This window comes from Phascolarctos cinereus, unplaced genomic scaffold (assembly GCF_003287225.1).
Source record: "Phascolarctos cinereus isolate Bilbo 61053 unplaced genomic scaffold, phaCin_HiC Scaffold_7;HRSCAF=346, whole genome shotgun sequence".
Lineage (NCBI taxonomy): Eukaryota > Metazoa > Chordata > Mammalia > Diprotodontia > Phascolarctidae > Phascolarctos > Phascolarctos cinereus.
Window position 1 is genome coordinate 4,843,430 of NW_027556180.1, and position 27,414 is coordinate 4,870,843.

Genomic DNA, 27,414 nt, shown 5'->3' on the forward strand with positions numbered 1-27,414 from the left:
TTCCACCTAAAAAACAATTTACTTAATGTGAGATAAAGATTGGCAATGTGGCAGGTTAGGGAGTGTGTCCTGTGTCATATGCCTGGAGGTTTATAACAATTTATTAACACTTTACATTAATCAATTAGCATTTAATTAATTAACCAGCATACGGTCCTGTTACATACTCTATAGATCCTCTGTAACTGGGCTGCTCATGTTCTAACTGTAATGGCCTAGTCATCACACCAAAAAACTATAGATACTATGTAACCAATGTATACACACATATATATGTGTATGTATATATGCGTGCATGCTTATGGATGTTTATACAGACACACATATATGTACATATATACATGTACATGTAGATATGTGTGTGCATATATAAATACAGATACATATTCCTTTTTTAGTAAGGCCTACTTTATTTAAAGGTATACTTTCTTTTCTTGAAATTGAGACTATCTTAGAAAATATAGAACATTTGGGTGCCCTAAGTGTTGAGGGCTCCTTGAGAGTTTGTTTTTGGAGATTTGGAGGAAATTAACTGGCAAGACTTGTCATGAAGGAAAAAGATGGTAGCTCTAGACACTCCTTTGGAAAAATTTTTCAGTCAAATGGAAATGGACTTGAGAGAGACCTTTGTCCAGGGTCAATTTTGCATCCCTGACCATTATTGTCCAGAGAGAATCAGTACAGGGCAATGGAGGAGATGAAAATGACCATACAATTATGAGAGCCAAGAACTTGGTGGAGAATTAACTCTCCAGGTGAAGAGTTTCGAGGTAACACCTTGGGGCTCTACTTTCAGGAATGACTTTATGAAGAATATTTCCGTGCCTATTCTGTGCCCTTTTACTACCTGTTTAAGAGTTGAGGCAAATTTCCCCGATTTCCCTATCTCTAGTTACTAGACCAATTTCCCATGTATAGCAATGCTTAGTTCAGCTGTCATGAGAGCGTCCTTCCTCTTGAGAATGTTTTAAAGATTCACAATGAGCATAAGAGACGGTCATTTGTGGTCAGAAGTACCTCAGACATCTTTCAAGGTCCACAAGCCTTGTTCCAGAACTTGCAGATCATTTCTTCTGATGCACAGGGACACAGACAAAAGTGTTGCAAGAGCCTTCACTCACACTTGCAGAACGCACTTCAAACCAATTCTTTTAGAAAAGGTCTATGGTGCTTGGATGGCATCCTTCAAGACCCATTCCAAGCCTAGATTTGAAACATGACACCAGAAGGCGGATAGAGGCTATGCTTCTTGAGGATAGAGACTGTTTCTTTTGTGTCCTTCTGTCACCAATCAAGAAGCATTTATTAAACATGTACTCTGCACCAGCAACTGTGCTAACCCCTAAGATACAAGGTAATGTTAAAAAGTAACCAAAACAGCAGCAGCAACAACAACAAAGCACCATTATTGCCCTCAAGAGGCTCACATTCTAATGGGAGAGACAGAATGGAAACAAGCATGTTTATAAAATCCATTTATCCAGCATAAATGGAAAATAATCTTAGCAGGGAGGCAGTATCAAGCAAGGACTGGCAGTGAGGGGCAAGAAATGGCCTCTTTAAGAAGGTAGAAGCCAGGAGACCTAGGTGAGGAGGGAGAGGTGGCCAAGCATGAAGGGCAGACCAGAAAAAGCCTGGAATTGGGAGATAGAGGACTGCATGTGAGAAAGCAAACATGCAGCATACTGGGTGAAGTATGTGGCTAGGGAATTGAGTAGAAGAAGACAGGAAAGGTAGTTAGGGGCCCGGGAGCAAAGGATCTTAAGTGTCCCAAAGAGTATTGGAGGTTGACCCTGGAGGTGATAGGGAATAATTGGAATTTACTGAGTAGGGTTGACATTGTCAGACCTGCCCTTTAGCTGAGTCAGAGATGATTTGGTATGGTGTGCAGAGGACCTACACTAGAAGAATGTTGTATGAGTAGGAAGAAGGGAACATATATGGGAGAAGCTATTAAGGGAGACTTGGGAGTAGCTGGAATATGTGGTGAATGAGAGTCCCAAGTTGAGGATGCCGCTGATATCCGTAGTCTAGGTGATTAGGAGGATGGTTGTGCCTTTGATAACAAAAAGGAAGTTGGGAAAAGGAAAGGGTTTGGTGGGGAAGAAAGTGAAATCTGTTTTGCACATATTGATTTGAGAAGCCTATAGGATATCCAATTTGAAATGGCCAAAGTACTTTACGGTTGTCTATACAATTCTGGGAATCACTGCAGTCGAGATGCTAATTGAATACATGCAGGTGATGCAAGAAAGTACATCGAGAGAAGGAAAGCCCAGTGGTCAGCACCCTAAACAGTAGCTGGAACATAGTTGGCAGGCACTCTGTATAGTGGTTAGAGTGTTGGACTGTTGGACTTGGAGTCAGGAAGTCTTGGATTCTAATCCTCCTTAACTGACTAGCTGTGTGAGATTAGGCAAGTCACTTTGTCTCACTTGGTCTCAGTTTTCTCATCTATAAAATGAAGATAAAATGTGTTATAGTGTATTGGGGGTCTTCTGCAACAGGCTGCAACTGATCACACCTCAGTGCTGATCTTTGAGTTTTTACCATCTTGATTCTGTTGAAATGGTAGTATGCCATGCATGGTTCAGAGGTACGTAATGTCCTTGGGAGAACACTGGTGTTGAAAACAAGGGTTTCTGATGACAGCGAGAAGGTCGAAATGGCTGAGGGCCAAGTTTAATTTCCACAATACAATCACCACCCCACCCCATCCCCTGCCCTCTCTTCCTCCTGTTCAGTCCTGGGACCATCTCAAGCCTGTCTGTCCTGCCTGCCCAAGAGAGGAACATGTGTCTAACTCATTAAAATGCCAGGTGCTTTAATACTGAAATCATTGCCAATGAGTAGAAGCATCAGCCTGCCTAGCTGTCAGTAGCTTCTCCCTGGTGTAGCTTGCTCTGCCTTTCCTCAATTGGTCTTTTATTTTCTCCTCTTCCCACACAGCCCATGGTCATTAGTTTCTATGAAGCTTTTGTTCTCCAATCCTCAAATCACATGTTTCACTCCCATTAGAGAAAGTTGGGCCCAGATTCTGTTGCATTGCTCAAAGCTTTCGCCCTGACAAGCCAGGTCTTTTTTTGTTTGGAGTCAGACTGCACCCTCCCATCCCTGGGGGAGAGATGCGATGGAGCTCTCTCCACTTGGCTCAGTTGGAGACGAGGGGGTCTCGTGGCAGGATCGCTGCATAATGACCCATTGTAGCAGTAGAGATAGTCTCGTTAGGGATTTGAGTACCTAATAATCCAGGATATTCAAAAGGCTTTTCTCCCTCCCTATCAGCGGATGGAACAAGAGGAGGAGTGCAAGCTCAGATGCCTGGAGAAATTGTGCAGTACATTGAATGACCCCAAGCTCCTCCTTGAAACAAACCTTCATTTATTCAGTCAAGCAAGCAACAAGTACTTCACGTTTATGACATGCCTCCGGTATGTTTAGCACCTTGCTAGGCACCGGTGATGCAAAGACAAGAAGGCAGCATCCTCCTCCTCTTCAAGGAGCTTATACTGTATTTGTGGAGACGACGTATACATACACAAATATCCTCATCTGCACACACAAATGCAAGGTAATACATGGTCCTGGAGGAGGGGGGCAAGGGAGGCTTCATGTGCTTAAGGGGGAGGTGCTGCCTGAGCTGAGTCTTGGCTGATGTTAGGGATTCCAAGGAGCGAAGGTGAAGAAGGGGAGTGTTCTAGGCAGGGGAGATTGCCTGTGAAAAGATAAGAGATGCAACGTTGGATTTGAGGACCAGGCAATATAATAGTTCGGCTGAACTGATGAGGCCAAGAGGGATAACATTGTATGATTAACCTGAAAAGGCTGATGGGCAACCAGTCTGAATGGTTTCAAATGCAAACAGAGGAGTCTTGCACTTTTACCTGTTCCATGTCTTGAAAGGCAAGAGGAGCCACATCGCCATTCTCGATGTGAATATCAATATTAATGTCATTACTTCTCCATTGCTCCTGCAGGGCTCTGAGCTATGGAATACTATGGTCCCTGAAGAATAAAAGTTGAAAGTCACACAAAGGGCAATGGATAGATACATGGTGGCCATGAGTACACTTCAACACATCATCAACAATGATTTTCCCATGAGAAGTGACATGTTTGTTATCAGAAAGATGCGTGACCGAAGAGGGGGTAGGCTGCCATGCAATGGGAATGAGACATAACTGATGGACAGCCTCGCTCCCTTCCACTTCTAACAATCTATTCTTGTCATATGGAAGGAAAGTTTAGTGGACAGAGAATGGAATTTTAGAAGGAAAAATTTCTGATTTTTTTTTGGCTCCAACCAATGTCCAAAGCAACTAGGAAAATCACTTTGTTCCTTGGGGTCATAGGATCATAGGTTTAGAGTTACAAGGCAACGTAAAGGCCATTGAATCCAAAGTCCTAATTTTACAGATGAGGAAGCTGAGGCCCAGATAATTTAAGTCTACAGATCGTGTCTGAAGCAGGGTTCGAACTGATGCCTTTCTGACTATAAAGCTGGCATTCTATGTACTACAACAAAAATTTCTGTTTGGTCATATAAAAGATGAAATTTGATGTACAGAAAACCTTGTCTATATGTGAACAAATAAAGATCTGCTGTCAATCTCAACTACAAAACATTCTGTGCTACATTTTGAGACAGTAGCAATGGGATCACTTGACACTTCCGACACCCCTGCCCTATCCCCTTGGAGCTTGGGGAAAAGTCAGCTGTGGTGAGATGGTGTGCTAATGAATCTGTCTGTCATGACTTTCCCTTTGACACTGGCCACCTAAGCACCTCAGAGTCTGCCTGGGAAGCAGACAAGTGCATGGACACATAGCATTTCTTTCTTCTTTCAAAAATGGCCTTAGAATCTGTTGGCCCAAAAGGTAAATCTATATTGATTGCCTATATCCCTTTCAGCACTGGCTGCTGGGGGTCCTTTCAAGGAGAGAAAGCTGGGCAAGAGTTTAACCTCATTTTCTGAATCAGACACCTGGAGCATGTTTCTGTTGCTACTAAGAGGGCAATTAATTTGGCCTCTAAGTCATTTCTCTGCCAGGGGTGGGCTGTAGATCCTAGCAGCCATAAATTACCAGCAACAATGACACCAGAAGTAAATTCAGAGAAGGATAAGGCAGTCAGCACAATGCTATGTTGTGCTCAAAGTGCTCATTGGTGTAGGAATTTTTAATGCTTTGTCAAAGACAAATGAGAATCTGAAAGGCAGAGGAAAGGACAGCTTCCCAGTAGCTTTAGCCCATAAGTCAAGTTCTCAATGTCATTGATTAATTCTAATCAGTTATATTCCTAAAACACTTTCAGGTTGATAAAGCATTTTCTTCACAACTCTGTGAGCTAGGAACTATGGATGAAATTATCCTATATAATTGATAATAAGATTAGGGCTCAGAAAGATGAAATTAATTCCTGGGTCATGCAAGTTGTAGTCATAAGAGTGGGGATTCAGAACCAGGCCTTTGGTCACCAAATCTTTCCAGCCTTCTAGTGCCTTGCACAGTGTGTGAAGGTCCAGGTAGCTTCTGAAGAGAGCACCTGGATCAGGCAGCATGGCCTTCATTCCTTGTTTTTTCATTAGTATAGGATTTGTCAGCAAAAGGTTGAGTTTCCTTCACTGCAATCTCCTCACTCTAATAAAAATCTCTAAGGACAGTGACTCAGGGAAAATCTCCAAGTTTAAACACAGAGATACACACGATCCACTGATTTTCTAATAAGTTTTAAACCAAAGTGAGCCAGGAGACTCTTCACCAGCAAATTCTGTAATCCTTAAAGTACTGTGGTTCTAAGATCCCCCATGTCCACTCCATCTACACCACATTTAATCTGCATTGGAATTCCAGAGCTGCTTTGAAGTGCTGTGGAATAGTGGATGAGGTTCTGTAGGTGGAGTCAGAGGCCCTGGGTTTCCATTCTAGTCTTGCCATATACTACCTATATGCATTTGAATAAGTCAACGAACTTTTCTGTCCCTCAATTTCCTCATACGTAAAATGGGAGAGTTGGATGTGATGATCTCTTAGATCACTTCCAATTTGAAACACTATGACCTAATAATAAGTTAGTGAATGGAAATTGAATAATGCTGCTGAGATTACTGATCTTGGATCCAAGAAGACCTGGGTTCAGGTCTCACCTCTGACACATGCTGGCTACATGACTGTGGAAGAGTCATTTCATTTCTCACAATCCCAGTAAATTGTTGAAAACTTTAAGTCACAGTAGATGTAATGATTGACATTGGTAAAGGGATTGTATCCACTAAGAGCTCTCCATGCCAATGGAAATGCAGATTTGGTTAAAAGAAAGGGGAATCCCTCTTTAATTTAACAAGATACTGTGAGTACAGAGTGAGGCAAACCTTGGACATAGGGAAGAGAGAGTAAAACTCCAGTTTATCACAAATAGAAGTAGAGACTTTGATTTAATCAAAGCCTGTCATGGGGGGCTACCCCCCTCTCTTCTACAGTCAACCTAGGGACCTCATAATTAGAGGATCAGTGGTGTCATGATAGAGAGATTTCCCCAAGTGGGAATATATATGTATGTATATATATATATATATATATATATATATATATATATATATATATAATGGAAATAGAGTTAAAAGAAGAATGAACTTCTGAAAGCCTAAGGAATTAATTCTTAGAAGATCTAACCTTAAGTCATGCTCTTATAGTAATTAAGATGCAGTCAGACCTGTCTGAATGATTTTGGGTACACTGTACATTCTTTCTTGTAAATTTGTTTTCTTGCAGAGAATATCATTTGATAAAAATAAAACAAAAGACACAAACGTGTATACACACACACACACACACACACATCCCTACAACTGCACGATAACACTTGGGGATAAGGCAGAATTTTGTGTAAGACTATGTGGGAATTAAAGCAAAGGGCCTTTAATTACACAATACTCTCTGTCTCTGTCTCTGTCTCTCTCTGTCTCTCTCTGTCTCTCTCTCTCTCTCTCTCTCTCTCTCTCTCTCTCTCTTGCATACACACTTACCTCATTAGAAGCCAGCTCAGTGTCACAGGCTCTATAGCCAGCATATTGATAATTCTATACTTCTATGATCCCCAGAGGGATGTGGGGTTTTCTTCAGTAGAATGTAAGCTCCTTTGTGGTAGGGACTGTTATGGTTTGATATGTTGTGTCTTTAGTGCCCAGAATAGCATATGACAGTTAAAATGTGTCTGATAATTGTTTGTTGAATTGGATTGACTTAGGTAGAAGGAAGACTCATCCTGTGAAAAGAAAATCGGTTTAGCCATTAAGATGCTAATTTTGGCTTTGGGTACAGAGACCTCTTTCTTCCCTGTGAGTTAGATTTCTTAGGCTCAAAAGCATGGACTTGGAAGCTGGAGATTATGGGTTCAGATCCTGTCACAGTCACTACTTATCTGACCTCAAGCAAATTGCTTAACCCCTCTACAACTCAGCTTTTTTCCCTGGAAAAGGAAAACACAATCTTGCAGATCTCTTCTGGCTCTAAATTAGATCATCTGTTACTATTTCCTCAAAGTTAATGTCTTGAAGACAAAGCTGGTTTTATTTTTAGAGGACGAAATGCCTCCTTGTTACCTCATCCAATCCAAGTCAATAACCATTTATTAAAACCCTTTTCTCAGCCAGACTCTGTGCTGTATGCCAGCGCATCCCTCAGAGAACCTATGTACTGGTGGGGGAAACAGTATATGTGCAAAATAAGTACAGAACAGAAGGACTGGGAATAGAAAATCCCCATACTTATAAAAATATTCAGTGTTTTGTTTTTACCACAATTACATGCATAAACAATTTAACACTATTTTTTCAAGTTTTGAGTTCCAAATTTTCTCCCACTCTACCTCCTTCCCCCCACCCCATTGAGAAAGCAAGCAAATTGTCATAGGTTATACATGTGCAATTGTGCAAAACACATTTCCTTGTAAGTCATGTTGTGAGAGAAAACACAGACCAAAAAACTCCAAAGTTAAAGGAAGTAAAGAAAAAGTATCTTCAATATACATTCAGGCTCCACCTGTTCTTTCTGTGGAAATGGGCTGCACCTTTCATCAGAAGTCCTTGAGAACTGTCTTGGATCATTGTATTGCTGAGAAGAGCTAAGTTATTCACAGTAGATCATCATACAATATTGCTGTTACTGGGTACAATGTTCTCCTGGTTCTGCTTGTTTCACTTTGCATCAGTTCATGCAAGTCTTTCCAGGCTTTTTCTGAGAGCATCCTGCTCATCAGAAAATCCTTATATTTACATAGTATATGCAAAGTGATGTGGGGAGAGGGAGCTTGGATAGTACTAATAGGCATGGATTAGTAAAGTATTCACATAGAAAATGGCCCTTGAGAGGAGTGAGTATTGGAGAAGAAGAAAGATTCCCAGAAGTATTGGTGAGAAGAGAGAGTTCCAGGCATGGGGACAATTTGTGTGAAGACATGAAAGTGGGAAACCTAACGTCATGTATGGGAAATAACAGGTAGTAGGTAGGGTGCATGAAGAAGTGTGATTTGAGCTCTGCCCAGCAAGGTGGGCTGTGGCTTTGAAGGATAAGTTTTAAATGCCAAATGGAAGAGTTTGTATTTTTTTTTTTCCTAGCAGCAAAGGGAGGCTTTGAAGCTTCTTAAGCATGGGAATGACGTTTAAGACTATACTTTAGTAATACCAAGTTTGTAGTTATGTGGAAGGTAGCTTTGAGAGAAGAGATACTGGAAACATAAAGACTAAGAAGCTGGTGCCATGGTCCAGATTAGAGGTGGTGTGCTGGGAGGGTTAAAATAGTACAGACAGAAGTATATCTGGAGATGGAGAATTAGGACGGGCACCTTCTTTGGCAGATGGAGCAAAAGAGACTCAGAGTCTGTGAATCTGGGTGACTGGGAGAATGGTGATGATATTGTCAATGCAAAGAGGGGAGTGTGGGCAGGGAGTGGATTTAAAAGGAAAGATCAGCTCTGTTTTGGCCCTGTTGAGCTTGTGATGCTCATAAGATGTCCAGGTAGAGATGTCAGTAGGCATGTGGTAATACAGGCCTATTAGTCAGGGTTCAGAGACCAAGACTGGATATCTAGCTCAGAAAATCACCTACTTGGAGGTGATCATTGAACCTGTGGACTCTGATGAAATCAATGCAGAAAGCACAGAGAGGGATGAGGCCGCATCTAGCTGTAAAAGGTGGCATGGTGAGCCCAGAATTGGAGGCAGGAAGGGCAGGGTTTAAAGCCTGCCTCCACTATTGATTAGCTTTGTCATCCTAGGCAAGTCACTTAACATTTCTGAACCTATTTCTGCATCTGTAAATGAGGGGGTTTGACTAGATTATGTTTTACATCCTCTTGAGATCCAATTTGTGTTTCTATGGAACATGAATCAGGATGATGACCAAGCATCCAGAAAGAACAGTGAGGCGGGTAGGAGAAAACCTCTGAGAGGACAGTGTTCCCAAACCCAGGAAGGAGAGAGGATCTTGGAAGAAGGGGACTGACAGTATGGAGCCTGCACAGAGATACAGAAGGCAGAGAACTGGGAAAAAAGCACTCAGTTGAACAATTAAGATGTTATTGGTCCCCTCCCTTACCTCTTTCTCCAACTCTTCACCCTTCCCTTTTTCTCCCTTTCTCTCTCCTCCCCCTCCCCTCTCCTCCCCTCCCCTATTCTCCCCCTCCTCTTCTCTCCCCTCTCCCTTCCTCTTCCTCCCCTCTCCTCCCACATCTCCATCCTTCCCTCCATTCTTTCTACTTTCTCCTTCCCTGGCCTAAATGATATGGTGGAGACAGCCAAGGAGACCATTGAGGCTGCTGAGGTAAACATCATGGGGAGGTTCCAGGACATGTTCCCCAGAATAGCTATGTACCTGACAGGAGAGCTATCAGTCACTTGTGAAGACCGTGAACTTCTGGAAAATATGAACAAACTGATTAGCTTGAAGTATCTAGAAATGAAAGATATTGCAGTGACACAAGTAAAAACCGAGAGGACTCAAACCAGAAATTTGCAGCACTTGAGCCTTATCTGGATCAAATCACTTTAACTGAGGAGCAAGTGGCAGCTCTGGAGCAGGCAGCCTACAAGTTGGATGCACATTCAAAGAAATTAGAAGCAAAGTACAAGAAGTTGGAGAGGCAATGAAAGAATTCTTCAGCACAAAACTTTAACTATAAGAATATTTCATAAGAGCTGAAATAAGTGGGATGGAGCTTATCACTCTGCTTCAGTTCCTAAAAGGAGGGGGTGCTGCTGATCCAAGGAGAATCCCAGCCCCCACCTCTGGTTGGATATGTAACTTTGGCCACTCCTTGACGTTTCCTGAACCTGTAGCCCCTGGAACCTCATCTTATCATGTGCTTCATTCTGTGCCCTGGACCAAGGCTCAGAAATCAGGATCAAATCTCACTTGAGCAGACACAGAAGAGACACTCTCATCTCCCTGTCTCTTCCCTTTTTCCCTCTTCCCTAGGGCTCCACCTTGGACTCTCTGTTATGAATGTGTTCCCTACCCCCTTCATAACCTGTTCTTGAACTTAAATAATAAATGCTGATTTATGGGGAAAAAAAGATGTTATTAGTGAAACATGACTTTGGTTCTGGTCAAGGTGGGGAGTATTTTCTTAATCATTCTGGATGGTTCTAGGAAGGCTGAGTCTGCCTGCAAAGGAGATGCTAGAAGGAAGTCTGTCCTAGAGAAGAAGGACAGGTGCAGGTGCGTGAAGGGCTGAGGAAGGAAGTCTGGGCACCACGTGTGCAGTCCTGAGCAGGGTGAGGACTCTGGGCAGTAGCCAGCAGAAGTTCATGATGATCTCCCCTGCAGCTGTAATTTCAGACTCAATCTTTCCCGGGAGAAACGAATTACTCCCATCGAAATGTCAAAGTATATAAAATTGATTTAAGGGAAACACATAATTGTCATTTCTTTTCTCTGCTAATGCTTGAATTTCCAACAAAGCCTACGTCCTTTTGTGTGGGGCTGGGCTGAAGGAACCTGAGTTTCAGGTAAGCTATCCATAAACTCAATAAACATCCAGCAGAAGGACCAGCCCCATTCAGCTGGGCTGTAATCAAAGTTTCAATGAACCCTCATCACTGCTGGTGTCAAAGTGGATTCACAATATGTCCTGCAAAGCTACCATAGCTGGCCAAAGAAACCTGCTGAGAGAAGCATTGGAGTCGGAACAGAACATTCACAAGACCCCCAAACTGAGCTGGGGTGGCTAGAGCAGCAGTGAAGCACATCCCATAGTGGGCCCGACCTCTGTACTGACCTCTGGCTAGTGGCAGTGGGGATGCCAGGCCAGAGACAGAGTCACTATAGCTCCAAAAGCCTTCATAGAAAACGGAATATGTGGGTCATCAGCCTGTTTTGTTTTTCCTCCTGTGTACTCCCCAAATGTGTATTTGACTGTAACACACACACACACACACACACACACACACACAGAATAAATTCACTGAATTGCTCACGTACTTTGGCATCCTGTGCTTGCCACCCTAAGAACTCCATATAGACACTTCTGTGACTTTTCTGCTCACGGTGTTAGGCTTACATGACATCTATGGGCATGGACCCTAAAGGCATCTCCCTTCCGAAAATTCAGGGCACAGTGAGAAGGGTAATTGGGTATGGTATCAAAGGATCTGGGTTCAAATTGTAGCTCTTCCACCTACTGTCTGTGTGACATTGGACAAGTTGCTAGATTTTTTGGGGTGTCTTGGTTTACTAATCTGTAAAATGAGGGGCTTGGACCAGAGGACCTCTGAGGTCCCTTTAAACTGTAAGTCTATAATCTCAAAAGCTACTCAGCAAGGCTTGCTGCCTATTCTCCACTGGTTCTTCTAGAGTGAAAGGGGCTTTGAAGCCTTAGATGTCTTCATCATTTTATTTTCCTGGATACGTAAAACATGTGATAAGCACTTATTTACCAAAAACTTTGCTAAGCTTTGAGAGATAAGGATAAGAAAACAAGGCAATACCTCCCCTCAAAAATAACCTAAAAGGAGCTAGATCTTGGGGAGAGACAGGAAGAAGTGTGGAGATGGAGCAGTCAGAGGGTGAGCCCCAAGTGGACAGTGAGCTCAGTGACTGGGGCTTCTTACCCTAGAAATGGTGGTTTCAGGCAAGGATTCACCAGTGAAGCTCTCAGCCTCAGCGGGGACTTACCCAAAGAGTCAAGTGGGGTGGGGAGAGGAGGAATAGAGAGTCAGAGAGTGAGCCAGATGTGCAATTATTTTCCTTCCAAATTATTCGATCATCATTCCACGCCTCTTGAGATATGAAAAATAAGCTGCTACATATTTGAAAATAGTGTCTCACTTTGAAAGCCTGACAGAGCCAGGTCATTATTGAAAATAGAGGTGTAAGCATGTGTAAGCATCCATATATATCCATATGCATGTATATAAATATACCATGCATATATATATATATATATATATATGCATGTATATATATGCACACACAAGCATATACATATATGCAAGCATATGCATATATTTACACACGCATGTATACATATTGATGCATTTTAAAACTCACCAGCAACTAATAATAGGAATAAGAAAGATAGCTAGTGTTTATATAATGTTTTCAAGTTGAGAAGTGACTCATCCAGGGTCTCACAGCTGGTAAGTGTCTGGGGCAGGATTTGACTCTGAGGAAGGTGAGTGGTTCCAGCACAGCTGATTAAGTAGAAGGAACACTTTGACATGTCATGGTGACACAAGACCATCATTTCGCTGGAAAGTAACTGAGAGCCAGGCTGTCTGTAGACAAGGATATGGCAGCCTTGATCAATCAACGTTCCTGGGTTTTATGCATAGCAGAATCCCTCAGGCTCTCGGCTGGAGGGTAGTTACACTCACCTTATACACAAGTCTAATGAGCTTAGTCATCTAGCTGAACTTCACAACAGAATTAGAAATGACTCATTTGAGTGGAGAAAAGACCTTGTTTTAAGTAAGGCACAGCAATAGTGACTGGCCAGACTGAGCGCCAGGATGAGACAGTATTAAAAATGGAAACAAAAACTCAGAAACCTCAGTGATGTTGGAACATGGAGCTGGGGTGGTGGGGGTGATCAACTATCCCAAAGTTAATGAAGATAGACGGTGATGACTTCACTGAACAATAGTCTGTTTGGTGGCAGCCTGAACCCACAGGACAAGAGGAAATTATGGTCAGGGCTATGTTGTTTAGGAAGGCAGGTCACAGCATGATGCATCTTACAAGGTTCCTCCAAAGCGGTAGTTTTTAAAGTTACGATTGTCAGTCAGATAATAAGCATCGGTGAAGCACCCGATGTGTGCCAAACACCATACTAAGAACTGCAGATACAAAGAAAGGTAAAAGGCCATCCCTGCCTTCAAGGGGGTCACAGTCTGACGGGGAGACAACGAACAACCAACCACGAACAAACAAGCTATGCACAGGATCCACAGGAGGTCAGCTGAGGGAAGGCACTAATACTGAGAGAGTTAGGGGGAAGTTTTCTGCGGAAGAGGCTATTTCAGCTGGTTCTTGAAGGAAGCGGAGGGCACTATGAGACAGAGATGAAGAGAACAGCACTTTAGGCTGAGGAGCAGACCAGCAAGAGAAAAGCCCAGGGTGTGGCAGAATGGAGTATTTTGTGAGAGAAACCGCAAGGAGGCCAGTGTTGCTAGGTTTAAGAGTCCTGGGGAGTAAGGAGTACCGAAGACAAAAGTGGAAAGTGGCCAGGATGAAGGGGTTTGAATGGCCAACAGAGGATTTTAGATTTAATCTTGGAAGGGATGGGGAGCTACTGAAGTTTAATGAATTAGGGAGGTGATATGGTCAGATCTGCACTTTAGGAAGATTAATTAATTTGATCCCCCGTATACATGGTAGGCATCGTTCCAGCCTTTGTACAAGGGAATCCAAGTTCTAGTGACAGGTTTCACTCTCCTCTCCATATGGGAACACTCTCTGAATGGTGCTGATGCCTTGTTTACCAATGTGGAGAACTGGAATGACATGTCCCAAACAGAACTCCCTCTTCTCCTCCCCTTCCACCCCTCAACCTGCTCCTTCTCCAATTTCCATTTTTTAATCAATTAATAACCATTTATTGAATGTCTACTATGTGCCTGAAAAACTGTACAAGACAAAAATAAAACAATTTCTGCCTTCAAGAAGCTTCTTTCAAGGGAAAGGATGAACACTTAACATAATAATGATCACAAAAACAACATTTCCATGGTGCTTACTATGGGCTAGACACAGGGCTAAGAGCTTTACAATAATTAGATTACTTGATCCTCACAGCAACTGGAGGAGGTAGGTACTATTATTATACTCATTTTGCAGTTGAGGAAACTGAGGCACACAGCAATTAATTGACTTGCCCAGGGTCACACAGCTAGTAAGTATCTGAGGCTGGATTTGATCTCAGGTTTTTCTGACTCCAGAACCAATGTTCTATCCTTGATAAATAAGTTGGTGAGGAGATTTGTACCTAGAGGGCCCCAGAAAAGACCATTATTAGTTATAGAGATGTAGTCACATCTCTGGAGTCACTTGAAGTCTCGGATACAATCTTTCTCCCTGTGGGAGATGGGGGAATGGTCCTCCCTTCTCACAGGTATTGCCCTTCATGTTTCTGGCTATTTGTGACATTTGAAAGGGTCTGCAGAAGTACTGATTTTTCTTTCCTACTTCCTCTCTCCATTTCCCCCTCTATTCCCCACTCCTCTCCTAAATCTGTTTCTGTCTCTATATCTCAGTTTCTGTCTCAGTCTGTCATTCAGTCAGTCAATCAATCACCAACCAGCATTTATGTGTACAAGAAGCCTACTGTGTACCAGCCCCTGCCCTCATACATCCAGCCAGGGAAGACATCATGTATACATATTGATGTACACACCAAATAAATGCCAGGGCACAGGGAGAAGGGCATTATCAGCTGAGAGGGTCTCAAGAGAACTGGGCAGGCCAAGCCCTTATTTTCAGCCAAAGCAGCTCGGGCCCCTGACAGTGAAGTGGCGAACATAAGAGAGTCCAGCACTCCATTCTTGTTAGTGCGATGAATGATGGCGTTCATAGTAGGAGGTGCCAGGGAAGCAAAGGCTCCAGAAATCCACTTCCCCTTGGGTGACGGTGCCTTCCCCACTGCAGATGGCCGCTGCTCCCTTCCTTGGGAAATGGCATCTATGATTCTTACCAACTCTCAGTGTATGCTGTTACGGAAGGTACCAAAGCCAGTGCTGGGCATTACTGCCTTGCACTGTGAACCCCATGGAAGCAAAGCCTGGTTGAAAACCTTCCAGTGACACAACTCACTTTGTGACCCTGGCCAAGCTAGCTACCCATCCTGAACTTCATTTTCCTTATCTGGAAAATAGGGATGCAAATACTTCTGGTACCAACCTCATAGAATTATGGTGCTGTCCAAATGAGCTCATTTATATGCCAAGTTTTGCATACATTAAAGTGATATATTATGATTATCATCTTATACTCATGAGCTACTATGATCGTTACTAGGCAGTCATGGGGATAAATGAGGCAGAATCTTTGCCCTCTAGAAAGAGGCAAACCAGGAGGCAATCAAGTTCAGAGAGGTGTCCAGTCCATTAGAACAGAAAACATAAGAGAAATGTAATGGCCAGCAGTGGGAGATCCAGAAGGGAGAGACTAGGCTGTACAAATGGGCTGCTTGGTTCTTTAAAAAAAAGAGTCTGGTCTTTGGTCATGAATTATTTTGGGATGAGTGCTGTCATCATGCCTGTTATAGAACAGTGTTATTTTCAGGTATATTGATTTCATGGAACATAGAGTAAGGAACCTGGAGAGTTCTGAGTTAGTTATTCCAACTGCTCCCATTGGAGTGAATGCTCCCACTGAAGTGCTCCCACTGGCATGCTCCCACTGGCATACTCCCACTGGAGGTGCCCCCACTGGAGTCCTCCTGCTGGAGTGCTCCTGCTGGCTCTGTGACTTGGGCAAGTCACCTGGGGCCTGACTTAAAAAGATCTTAAAAATCTTGGGCAGAGGCCTGAGCCTAATGGTGCCCACCAGCAGGCATCATAATGGGGTGCTAGCTGTGTACCTCATAACCAACTCAAAGACCAAATACTGTGATGAAGGAGGGATAGTAGTGGATTTTTTTCTAATTAGAAGGTTGTTTTTCTTCCTCAAGGACAAGCATCTCAAATTCAACATGCCCAAAACTGAACTCATTATCTTTTCCATTAAAGCCACCCTTTCCCCAAATGTTCACACTGTCCTTTCAGGCTCACAATTCTGGCATTATCTTTGACTCCTCCCTCTGCTTTTCCCCCACCCTAATCAGTTAGTTAGCAAATCTCCTGCCTTCCCCTCTGTGACATTTGTCATATCTGTCCATTTCTCTCTACAAGAATGGCTACCACCTCACATCTTAGCTCTTGCCTCCAAATGGGTCCTCCTAACTCAGGCCTCTCCCCTTTCAAATTTGTCCTGCATGCACTTGCCAAAATACTTTCCCTCATGCCCAGGTCGAACCTTGTCACTGCCCTACTCAATAAGCTTCAATGGCTCCCTAATGCCTCCAGGAGCAAACTTCAGCTCCTCTTTTTGGCCCATAATGGCTGCCACAGCCCATGCCCAACTTTCCTCTTTCCATTTTTATTATCACTCACTCACCCTTCCACATTCTTCATTCCCACCAAACTGGCTTTGGGGCACTAAGCCATATCCTATACAAATTCCCACAAGCAGTAGCACCTCCACCCCAAGTTAGTTTCCCCCCCAATATTTATTATACACATCATAGGCTTATAGACTTATGGCTAGAAGGGGCATTAGAGATCATTGGGTCAAGCCCCATGCTCTTACAGGTGACAAAACTGAGGTCCACTTATACCAGCTATTAAGGGCCCAAGGCAGGATTCAAATTCAGGTCTTCCTCGCTCCAAATGCAACAAGGCATTCAGTCCTCTACATTGCCTCTCAAATGTACTTTTGTCTCTCCCTTTCTCCCTTCCCTGCCCCTAAAGTAGAAACTCCTTGAAGGCCTTGGCTCCTTCATTTCCTTCTTCACATTCCCAGCAGCTGGCATAGCATTTGGCACAGAGGAAACACTTCATGAACACCTTTGGATTGAGGGCTTATTGAATGACTGATTGATTGGTGACAAGGTCTGACCATGGTCCTCACAATCAAAACCCATCCCTGGTTCTCCCTTTTGTTTGTAGATGGAAATGCCCAGGCCTTTGCCTGACGTTCCCATTTCTCCATGATCTGCTGACAACCTACTTCCTTAGTCCTTCCTTCCCCTACAATCCTCTTTGCCCCTTGGATTTTCCAGCCAAACTGAGTGAGTGTTTATTCCCTACTGTGCCTGGAGCTCTTCTGCTCCCAAGCATCCACCAGGCCGCCCTGTGTTCTAGGACCTCCTGCCTTCATCGGCACATTTGGGTGCAATCTTTCTCTTCTGTGATGGTCCCTGACAAATCTGCATCACTGTAAAGATGCAAAGTGCTTGAGGTGGATCTAATTGCTTGCCACAGCCAAGATGCAGACATGGGGAGGACAGCCCTCTACCTACGATCATCCTCCTATTAGGGGACAGTAAGTGGAGGCTCCTGGCCCAGGATTGCAAAGCTTCTAGGACTTTTTCAAGGCCCAAGTCGGATGGTGTCTCTTTCCTGAAGTCTTCCTGGGTGGCTCCCTTGGCAAGTTCTCAGAGGACACCTAAGGTCTGTCTTTTGTTGTCAAATGCTGGTCTGTCTGGATGTATAAGGAGCCAACCTTGCAAGTGTGGAGGCCCACCTGACATTGGCTGTGTGACTCTGGGCAAGGCATTTAATCTCTCACTGCTCTGAGCAACTTTTCAAGACTAGAACTTATAGAGAAGATGCCAGTCTGCATCAGGAAAGGGTTTTCTACATCAGTGAAATAAATCTCTCTCTCTTTTGCTCTCTCTCTGTTCCTCCATCCCTCCATATGTCTTGCTGTCTCTCTCTCCTTTGGCTCTCTGTCTCTGTCTCTCTGTCTCTCTGTCTCTGTCTCTCTCTCTCTCTCTCTCTCTCTCTCTCTCTCTCTCTCTCTCTTCCTCCCTCCCTCCATCTCTCTCTCTGTCTCTCTGTTTCTCCTTCCCTCCTTCCCTCCTTCCCTCCCTCCATATATCTCTTTGTCTCTGTTTCTGTCTCTGTCTCTCTGTCTCTCTCTTTCCCTTTCTCCCTCCCTCCATATCTCTCTCAGTCTCTGTCTCTGTCTTTCTCTCTCCCTCTCCCTCTTTTCCTCTCTATGTCTATCGGCCAGGAGTGAACTGCTACTCCAAAGGCTGATCGGCTCTTCCCCACCAATGTGTAAAGTACCTCCCTTTGACCTCTGTGGTAGCTTGCATCTCTGTCAAGCAGACATAATTGCTCTGAACAATCCTTCCCTGACTTTAGAATGAACAAAAGAACAGATAAGACAACCAGCTGGGCCATAGTAATGAATCCTCACGTATGCGGGGATCTATCCATTCAATCAGTAGTTGTCCATTTATAGGTATATTGATCTAAAGTCCATCTTCCACATGGTTCCTCCCCCCAGCTCAGCACAGGAAGATGAGAATTTGGCTCGTTTTACAAGGGCTCCAAAGAAAGGCATTTCCATCACCATCCCCAGTCCTCCACTCTAAAGATTAACCTTCTCCTGCTGTCGGGAAAGCCTTATCAGACCTCCATCCACATGTTTGGTCCTCTTGCCTTGTCTGACCACACTTAGAGGGCAGAAAGAAAGGTCACTTGGCAGATGCTGGCAGCAGCCCTGAACCCTCTGTTTTTTGGGGCTAACAGACTCCCTCGCCTGGAGTCTTTGCTTCACTTCTACATCTCTGGTTCCTTACCTCAGAAGCAATGTCTGATGGTCACTTTCTAATGGAGAGCTGAGGGCTGGTGTGGGATCTAGCTGAGATCCTTAATCCTTGGAGCCCACCAGGTATTTGACCATGACCTCCAAAGTTTCATGGAGTACCTAGGGCTGATGTGGTCTGGAAGAAGGGAAGAGAGACAAAGCCCTTGCCTACCAGTGCTATTAACATCTCTCAGACCACTTGCCTCAGCCTCACACTGCCAGGCCCTCAGGAAGGCTCTAATTGCTCTGGCCAGGATTATGATGACAAAAATGATGACTTTTCCTTTGGCTTCCCTGTATCCTTTCCCCTCAACAACAGTTTTCTTTTAGCATAGGTTTAACTATGTGACTTGATAAAGTCCAATGACTTCTTACTTCCTGCAGGATAAACTGTTACTTCCTCTGGTTGGTGATTAAAGTCTGTTACAATCTGGTTCCATCTGACTTTTCCAGCCCTGCTATATCTTAGCCCTGTTCTTGTACTCTATGTTTGAGCCCAACTGGCCATCTTGCCATTCCTCACTCTCCTCCCTCGATCTCCCATCGCCGTGTCTTTGTACTGGCCGTGCTCCCTGCTTGGGATGCTCTGCCTCCCACTTTACCCCACAGAATCCTTTTCTTCCCTCACCTTCAATACTCAGCTCAAAGATGAGCCTTTCACACAAATACTTTACTAGCCCCTTAGTGCCTACTAGTGCCTGTCCTCTCCATTATTTTGAATTTATGATCTACGTATGTGTGTGCGCATGTATGTGTGTATGTGCGCATGTATGCCCTGTGTATGTGTGCATGTGCTTTTCCCAATAGTGGATAATCTGCTAGAGAGCAAGGAGGGCTTCATCATCATCTTGGTGTTTTCAGTGCCTCATCCAGGGCCTGGAACTTAAAGAATGCTTCGGATTGATGGGAAGATCTTTTAGGAACAGCTGGGTTTTCATTGTTGGATTGGATAGTGGGAGTTCCTTTCCACTTTGAGTTGGACAAGATAGGTATGCAGGTGCCTTCAAATTCTAAAACTTGGTCATTTGGTGAATAATAGTAATTACACTAATAGTAATAATAATAGTTGTAGTAACTGTCATTTATAGGATGCTTTAAACCTTTCAGTGTACTTCACAAGTATTATCTCATTTTATTCTTACAACAACCCTGGAAGGTAGGTGCTATTATTATTGGCATTTTACAGATGAGGAAAGTGAGGCAGACAGAAATTAGGTGACTTATTTAGGGTCACACAGCTAATAATTATCTGAGGCTGGATTTGAACTCAGGTCTTCCTGATGCCAGGTTCAGTGCTGTATGCACTGTACCATCCAAAGTTTCCCCTCCTAATGAACAACAGTAGGTCCATTTGCTACAACTATGTGAGAGATTGAGATGTGAATTTTCCTCCAGTCAGTTTTGGGCAAGGAGGGCTCCTGCCGTATGTGATCTTGGGTTCTGTGCACCTCTCTTTACACCCAACATCATCTGACAAATTCTCTAACTCACTAAGCCCATCATGTGGTGATCAGCTTGCGAGAGCCTCTTGGACCATTGTCTTGTGCTTGGACAACAGGGACACCTTCCGTACTCGGGCCCCTCTGTTAGGTTGTACTATGATGGCAGATCCTTTGATAATCCAGGATTATTTCTACCCTACTATGATGATGTCGGAACAGGACATTCCTGAAGTGGTTTAATATCAAAAGGGACCAAAGAAGAACCCTCTCTCAGAGACGGATAAGCAGGAATCACTTTCAAGGGAGTCACTAATTATTTCCCTTTAAGGTTCTTATGATGACAGATGACAGAACAGGGAAGCACCCTACCAGCTTCTTGGGGCTGGGAACAAATGAAATGTCAAGAGACACTTTGTCCCAAGTGCCAGCCTTCCATCAGTCAATCCACTTTAATTGGGGACCATCCTTTGCTTAAGAGTTTAATCCAACAATCTATGTATTAAGTGCCTACTATGTTCCAGACACAGAACTGGGTGCTATGACCATAGAATTAGAGACCCATAGCTGGAATGGACTGACATGGCCAGCATGTCCAAGCTCCATATTTTACAGTTTAGGAAACTGAGGCTCAGAGAAGCTCAGTGACTTCCTAAGCTTACACAGGTAGCAAGTGGCAAAGGCAAGAAACAAAGACAGAATGAAAAATCATGCCTGCCCTCCAGAAGTTAACATTCTCCTGAGGGAATATATCATTGAAATAGATCAATACAATGAAAGCTGCCAGCTTATTGGAAGCCTGGAGCAAAGCAGGAGGGCCAAAGGCTGTCGTTCTGGCCTGGGGTGTCCTGGGCTGTAGCATCTGGCTAGGCAGGCAGGCTGAGCTGGCACGGAGCAGGTGCTGAACGGATGTTGACTGTTTGGTCAAGACAGGGCTGGGGCCAGAGGTTCCAGACTTCTCGTCCATCCTCCTCACTTTACAGTTGAGGAAAAGAATGCCCAGTCAAGTCAAGCGACTTGTCTTAGGTTACATAGGTGATAAGGGCAGAAGCAGGAAACAAAGATGAAAGTAAAAACTGTGCCTTGCCCTCAAAGAGTACGCAATCTAATTGGGGTGAAGAGCTGGATACCCAAGGATATTGCAGACTGGAAATCAGGGGCTGGGCTCACCTGAGCAAGATGTGGAGGATGTATTGAGACCAAGCATCAGGTTAGACTCGTGTCAAGACAATGGCAGAGAAGAGCCTAGTAGATGGCTGTGTAGCCTGAAGCTGGAGATTTGGCAAAGTTGTGACAAATGACCTTCCTGACTGAAAGCCTGGAGGCCCAGGCCACTTGCTTGGAGGAGTCAGCCCTTCCCACCTTTGGCTTTCCTCCCCTATGTGTAAGCATGCCTTTTCCCCCTCTTGTTGCCCAGCCTTCATACTTCCCCACCACCTCCCTTTCACCACTGGATCCAGCCACTTTGGTAAGGACTCATCACCCTTATCCTTGTTCTGCACCAAGCCATGACCAGTGCCCACTCTGGTCTCAACTGATATCTTTTTAGGCACATAATGAAGTGGATTCTTGTTCAGATGTAGGTTGAACTACATGGCTTCTGAGATCCCACTGAGCTCTGAGCTTCAGGGATTCTGGTAGGGGCTGCCATCTTTGCTTGGCACAGCTTCCATCCAACCGTGACACCATGACACCATGATGATACACCTTTGCCCATGTTATCATAGGACCCTCCCCGTCCAGGACAGCTGAACTTTCTTACCTCCCTTGTGGAGAAGGGACTGGCTTGGACAGGTCCTACTCAATGAAGCTCATCCAGAAACTGAAACTAGGTGAGGACAGCTGTGATTGGGGAAATAGAAAACTGAGGCACAAGGACGATATCATTGTCCTCCCAGCCCCACCACCCTTTCGGATAGCGTCAGATTCTCCTTTCTCCTTTTGTCCCAATTAGATTGATGGAGACATTGCAAAGATTCCCATAGTGATATTTTTAAAATGAAAGGAATCAGTGGACTGAAATCAGTGGCTTTAATTAATTGGAATTTCACTAGTGTACTGACTCAGTTTCACGGCCACCTTTTGTGACAGCAGTATTCTGCTGGATTGTCAGGACGCTGGAAGTCGTGGAGCAGTTTATCTTCCAAAGAACTGAAAATAAGGATTCCTCCAGAGGACAATGGAACAGCATATAATGGGAGCAAGTAATCTGTATTCCATTAGGAACCAAGAATGATGATGAAGGGGAGGAAAGGCTATAGTCAGAGGAACGCACGAGGGACAGGGAAGCTGGGGTAGTTATATGGTAAGTCAGCAACCAGATAGGCAGGTAGTGATGGGCATGACTTCCAGGAATGTCCACATCAGTAAGCTCCCACATCCATTGGAGGAAGGGAGTACTGGGAAATGCCAGAGAAGGGACCGGGCCTGAATTCTTACCCAGATGGCAGAGTGCGTGGTGTTCAGGCTCTTAGAACCAGATTAGCTGTGGGACCCTGGGAACTTTCTGGGCCTCAGCTCACCCATGCTCCAAGAGAGATAAAGTCAGTACCTGCCTCAAAGAGTTGTAAGGACCCAGTGAGGTAAAATATGTGAATGAGGAAGTAAGCTTCAGAGTGCTGAGGAGTGGGCACTTAACCAGTGCTTATATCTCCTCTAAGATCAAGCCTGTGTTTTTCCCTCAATGACCCTCTGAGGCAGATAGGGCAAATAGCATTGAACCCATTTAACAGATGAAGAAAACTAAGATTCAGAGAAGACCAAGCTCACAAAGCAAGTTAGTGTCAGGGCTGGAAAGTGAACCCAAGTTGCCTGACCCAGGTTCAGTGTTCTTTTCCATAACCATACCTGACCTCAGATGGATCATGGAAAGGGATGTGGAAGCATTCACTTTTGAAACTCCCCTTTATATTGTAGTGACCATGTTGCACACCCATTGCACCATTTTTATAATCTCCAGTGGCTCCCTACCAACTCCAGGATCAAATATATAATCCTGTTTGGCATTCAAAGCCCTCCACAACCTGCCCCTTCCTACCTTTCCCATCTTGCTATATCTTATTCACCCTCTGCCCCATACTTGTTTCTTTGCTCTTTTCCCCACAAGCCTCACATCCCCTGGCTCCAAGCACTTCCCCTGGCTGTGGCTCTGCCTCCTAGCCTTCTTCAGGTCCCAGCTCAGGCCCTCCCTCCTGTAAGATCTTTCCTGATTTCTACCCCTTCTCTCTTCCCTGTCTCCCCTTACAGATTACCTTCAATTTATCCTGCATTTACCTAGTTTGTATATAGTCACTTGACTCTCCCTTGAGGGCAGGAACTAGGTTTCTCCCTTTCTTTGCATCCTTAAGGCAAAACTCAGGCCTAAACCATAGAAGAAGCTTAACAAATACTTGTGGACTTGTCTTGGGGGCTTTTATAGCCCAAAGTTTCCTCCTGCCTCCATCTCAGCTTCACTGTCCTCAGGCCTAAATGTCTTCCTTGGAGGCAAGCTCTCCATGAGAGGCCCCACTGCCACAGGCATGGGAACTTCCCTTCTTCTAAGATGCCTTTTGCTTGCCCTCTCACCCAAGAGCAGGGGCTGTAACTCTTGCTCACTGGTACCTCCACAGGCAGAGAAGCTGCTTGCCTTGTGGACATGGCTGGAGACAATTAGTTAATGCTTCTGAAGCACTTTCTCACTTTCAGGTGGAACATATTCAGAAATGGATCAAAGCAAAAACTGGGCATTGTCTTGGCACAGCCTGGCCAGAACTTGGCTATTCGTGTTTAATTGGAGTCCTGGAGGAGGGAGTTGACCTGTGTGTTTGTTTGCTGGGTGCACAAAGCCACAGGTCACTTTGAAATGACATCAATTTTCTTTGTCATTTAGGTCATTAGGAATCCTGCTCAGTGCCTCACTTGGCTGGTAGGAAGCAGCCTACTACCTGCCATGGCTTCTGGCTTCTATTTAGCTCCACTCTGGCAGCATCAGGTCATTCATCTCCAATCTACCAATCACAGAAGGATCTGGCTTATGATTTAGTACCCATCTACCACATCCCTCAATCATCACAGCTTCCATCTAGACTTAGAACCTCCCATAAACCCTCCTCATTTTACAGATGAGAGAATGAGGCCTGGAGAAGGGTCAAATGGAGAAGACCCACTGGAGATTGGATTAGAAGCCACATATGTTTGACTCAAAGTCCCACCCTCGATCCATTCTACTGCCTAGTCTGAGCCCTTCATCTCACAATAGAGGCAACTGGAGCACAGAAAAGACAAGGAATGTGCCCAAGATCACAGAAGCAGTTCTTAACAGAAATGGGATCTGAAAGGAGGCCCTCTGACCCCAAACCTGGCACCCTTCCTATGTTCCTGAAAAGGAACCCATAATGATTGGGATCCTGCCCAGAGCCTAAAGTTCAGTTGATCCTCAGGGTTCCAAAGGAGTAGGCTTCAGTGCTAAAGTCAAACGAATAATGTCTTTGAATCACGAATAGGCCCCTGGCATTGACAAGGCAGCCACCCCCATGCACCCTGACGGCCTGTGTGGGTGGTGAGATCTTGGGGAGGTCCATTGCCTCTTCAGGCCCCTGAGGAGTCAAGGGAAAGGATGGAGCAGCAGGGAAGCCCTGAGAGAGCTTTAATAGGTGCCTGCCAGATGGAGACTCGTTCATCTGTGCTGGACACACAGTTTGTATCCATAAGGTGAATACCTCTTACACTCCAGCCCCCTCATCATAGGATCGTTGGTGCCAGGTTCTGATGGGCTTAGCCTGGATCAGGCTTTTCCTTCAAAAATTATTATTTTTTTTGGGTGGGGGATGAGGGTGAGGCATGCTGCTGCATATTTCTGCTCATCTTGATTTGAGACATTTTTAGGCTATTTCCCAGGGTGGAAATAAGAGGATCTCGTCTGCACAGACATCATTCTTATTCTTATCAACCTAAATGCTGCTATGAGTTTTAAAATGATTCTCTTTTAATATTTTGTGTAGGGGACCGTAGTCCTCTGTCCTCATGACAGCATCCGAGGAGTGGTAGTAATTACTGTTTATCACGTAGGCCTGCAGAATGGGCCCTGACAGTGTGACAAGGGAGCTGAGTAGCCCACCTACAGTAGGGCCTAATGTTTGCCTGCTGTTGTCAGAAACAGAGGAGTGGTGCAGGCACCTAGGATTCCAGACAGTGAATCTCATGGGGTGCTGCCTTTCCACTTTCTTTGTGCCTATGGGCATCTCTCCTCGAGACAGATCTCACCTAGGGTCCTTTAAGGTGATTCTGAGCTTGTCCAGCACCATCATCTTCTTGGATTCCCAGGCTCCTGGCCTCCATGGTTATCTCTGACTCACCCCACAGCCCCAATCAATTAATCAGTTCTTGTTTCTATCTCTACAACTTCTCCTCTCCGAGGCCACTGTCTTGGGGCAGGGCCTCATCTTCTCTCACCAGGGCTATTGGCACAGTTGTGCCTCCGTATTCCAAGCCATCTTCCTAAAACATAGATCTGTCCATGATACTACTTGCTCCATGGCTTCCTATGGCAATACCCAGAATTACATAGAAAATGTTCCCTCCGTTTGGCTTTAAAGCTCTTCAGAATCCTTTCTGACCTTTCTAAAAACCTTTCATCTTCCTTCTTTTGAAGAACTCTGGAGGCCTACTCACTAAATGGGCCTTTCCTCACTCAAAGTGAGAGCCTGAAAAGACCTTAGGTCATAAGGGCCAGGGTCTCCCATAGCATGCTGGACCACCTCCAGTCATCCTGATGCATATCTGGCCAGTGGACCCAGATGGCTCTGGAGGAGAAAGTGAGGCTGGCAAGTCATGTCATCATCTCCCTGAGGGCAAAAAACAACCTCTCCTGCCTGTGTCATGGCTGGAATACTCTTTCCCCTCCCTTCAAGCTCTCCATTTTCCTAGCTTCCTTAAACACTCAGCTCAAATACTACCTTTTGCACCATTCCTGGTACCCTCCCATCTCCATCCCAAAGCTATGAATGCAGCACCCTTTGGGATCATCTCAACATACTTTGTATCTTGTGCTCTGATATTTGCATGGTGGCTCCATTGTTGGAATATGCACTGTGGAGAATAGGGTCTGTGCATGTATTGTTCTTAGTTTCAGAGCTGGATCACTGTCTCCCCAGGGCTTAGCACACAGGAAGTGATTAATAAGTGCTACTCTGCTGACTGTGGGTCAGTGGAGAGAACACTAGTTTCTCCCCATTAGAGGACCTGAGTTTAAATTCTGCCTCTAACACTTGCTACCTGTGAGACCCTAGGCAAGTCACTTAACTCCCTGGGCCTCAGTTTTCTCATCTGTGAAATGAGAGGATTAGATTAGCCACATGTGAGGATACCTCCAGTGGCAGATCTATACTGTTGCATTGCTGTCTGTTGGGAGCTTGGAGTCTTGAACAAGTTCTGGCTCTTCTTACCATTTCCTTGTGCCGTAGGAGCTCCACGGTCATTACCACTAACCTTCCAATAGCCCTTTGAGGCTAGTGAAGAGGGAGCATGGATTATTTTATTGGCATCTCACAACTACCTTATGAGGTCCTGGCTTTGAAAAGAAGGATTACCCCACTGCATAGATGAGGAACTTGCACCTTCGGGAGGGGCCTGTGTCACAAACAGCTGAGAAACTTCTGAGGCGGGATCTGAGCCTGTGTCTTCTGACTCCAGATCACAGCCTCGCTGCCCCGCACTATGCTTGCTCTCTAAGAAGGCTATCCACAAGCGTGTCTGCTTGGGAGAGTAAGGCAGAGAAGCCTGTAGCAACAGCTGGAAACATCCAGACAAAACAAAGGCACAGGACACCAAGAAGAGCCCCCCAGAGCCATTCTGACTGGGGCACGTCCCACAGAGTGTGCCCCCGGACAGCGTATGTGAAAATCGAGACGTGTGGGTATGTGTGTCCACGTCTGTGTCTGTGACTGAGTGTGTCTGAGTGTGTGTGTGTGTGTCCATGTCTGTGTCTGAGTGTGTCTGAGTGGGTATGTGTGTCCATGTCTCTGTCTGTGACCGGGTATGTCTGAGTGTGTGTGTGCCCGTCCATGTCTGTGTCTGTGACTGAGTGTGTCTGAGTGTGTGTGTCCATGTCTGTGTCTGTGACTGAGTGTATCTGTGTGTGTGTCCA

General features: G+C 44.8%; 1 protein-coding gene across 1 annotated transcript in view; it reads left to right on the forward strand.

Moving 5' to 3' along the window:
* The window catches only part of FGF12 (fibroblast growth factor 12), a 579,275-nt gene that overhangs the window by 67,750 nt on the left and 484,111 nt on the right, over window positions 1-27,414 (forward strand). The gene's annotated exons all lie outside the window — the stretch shown is intronic.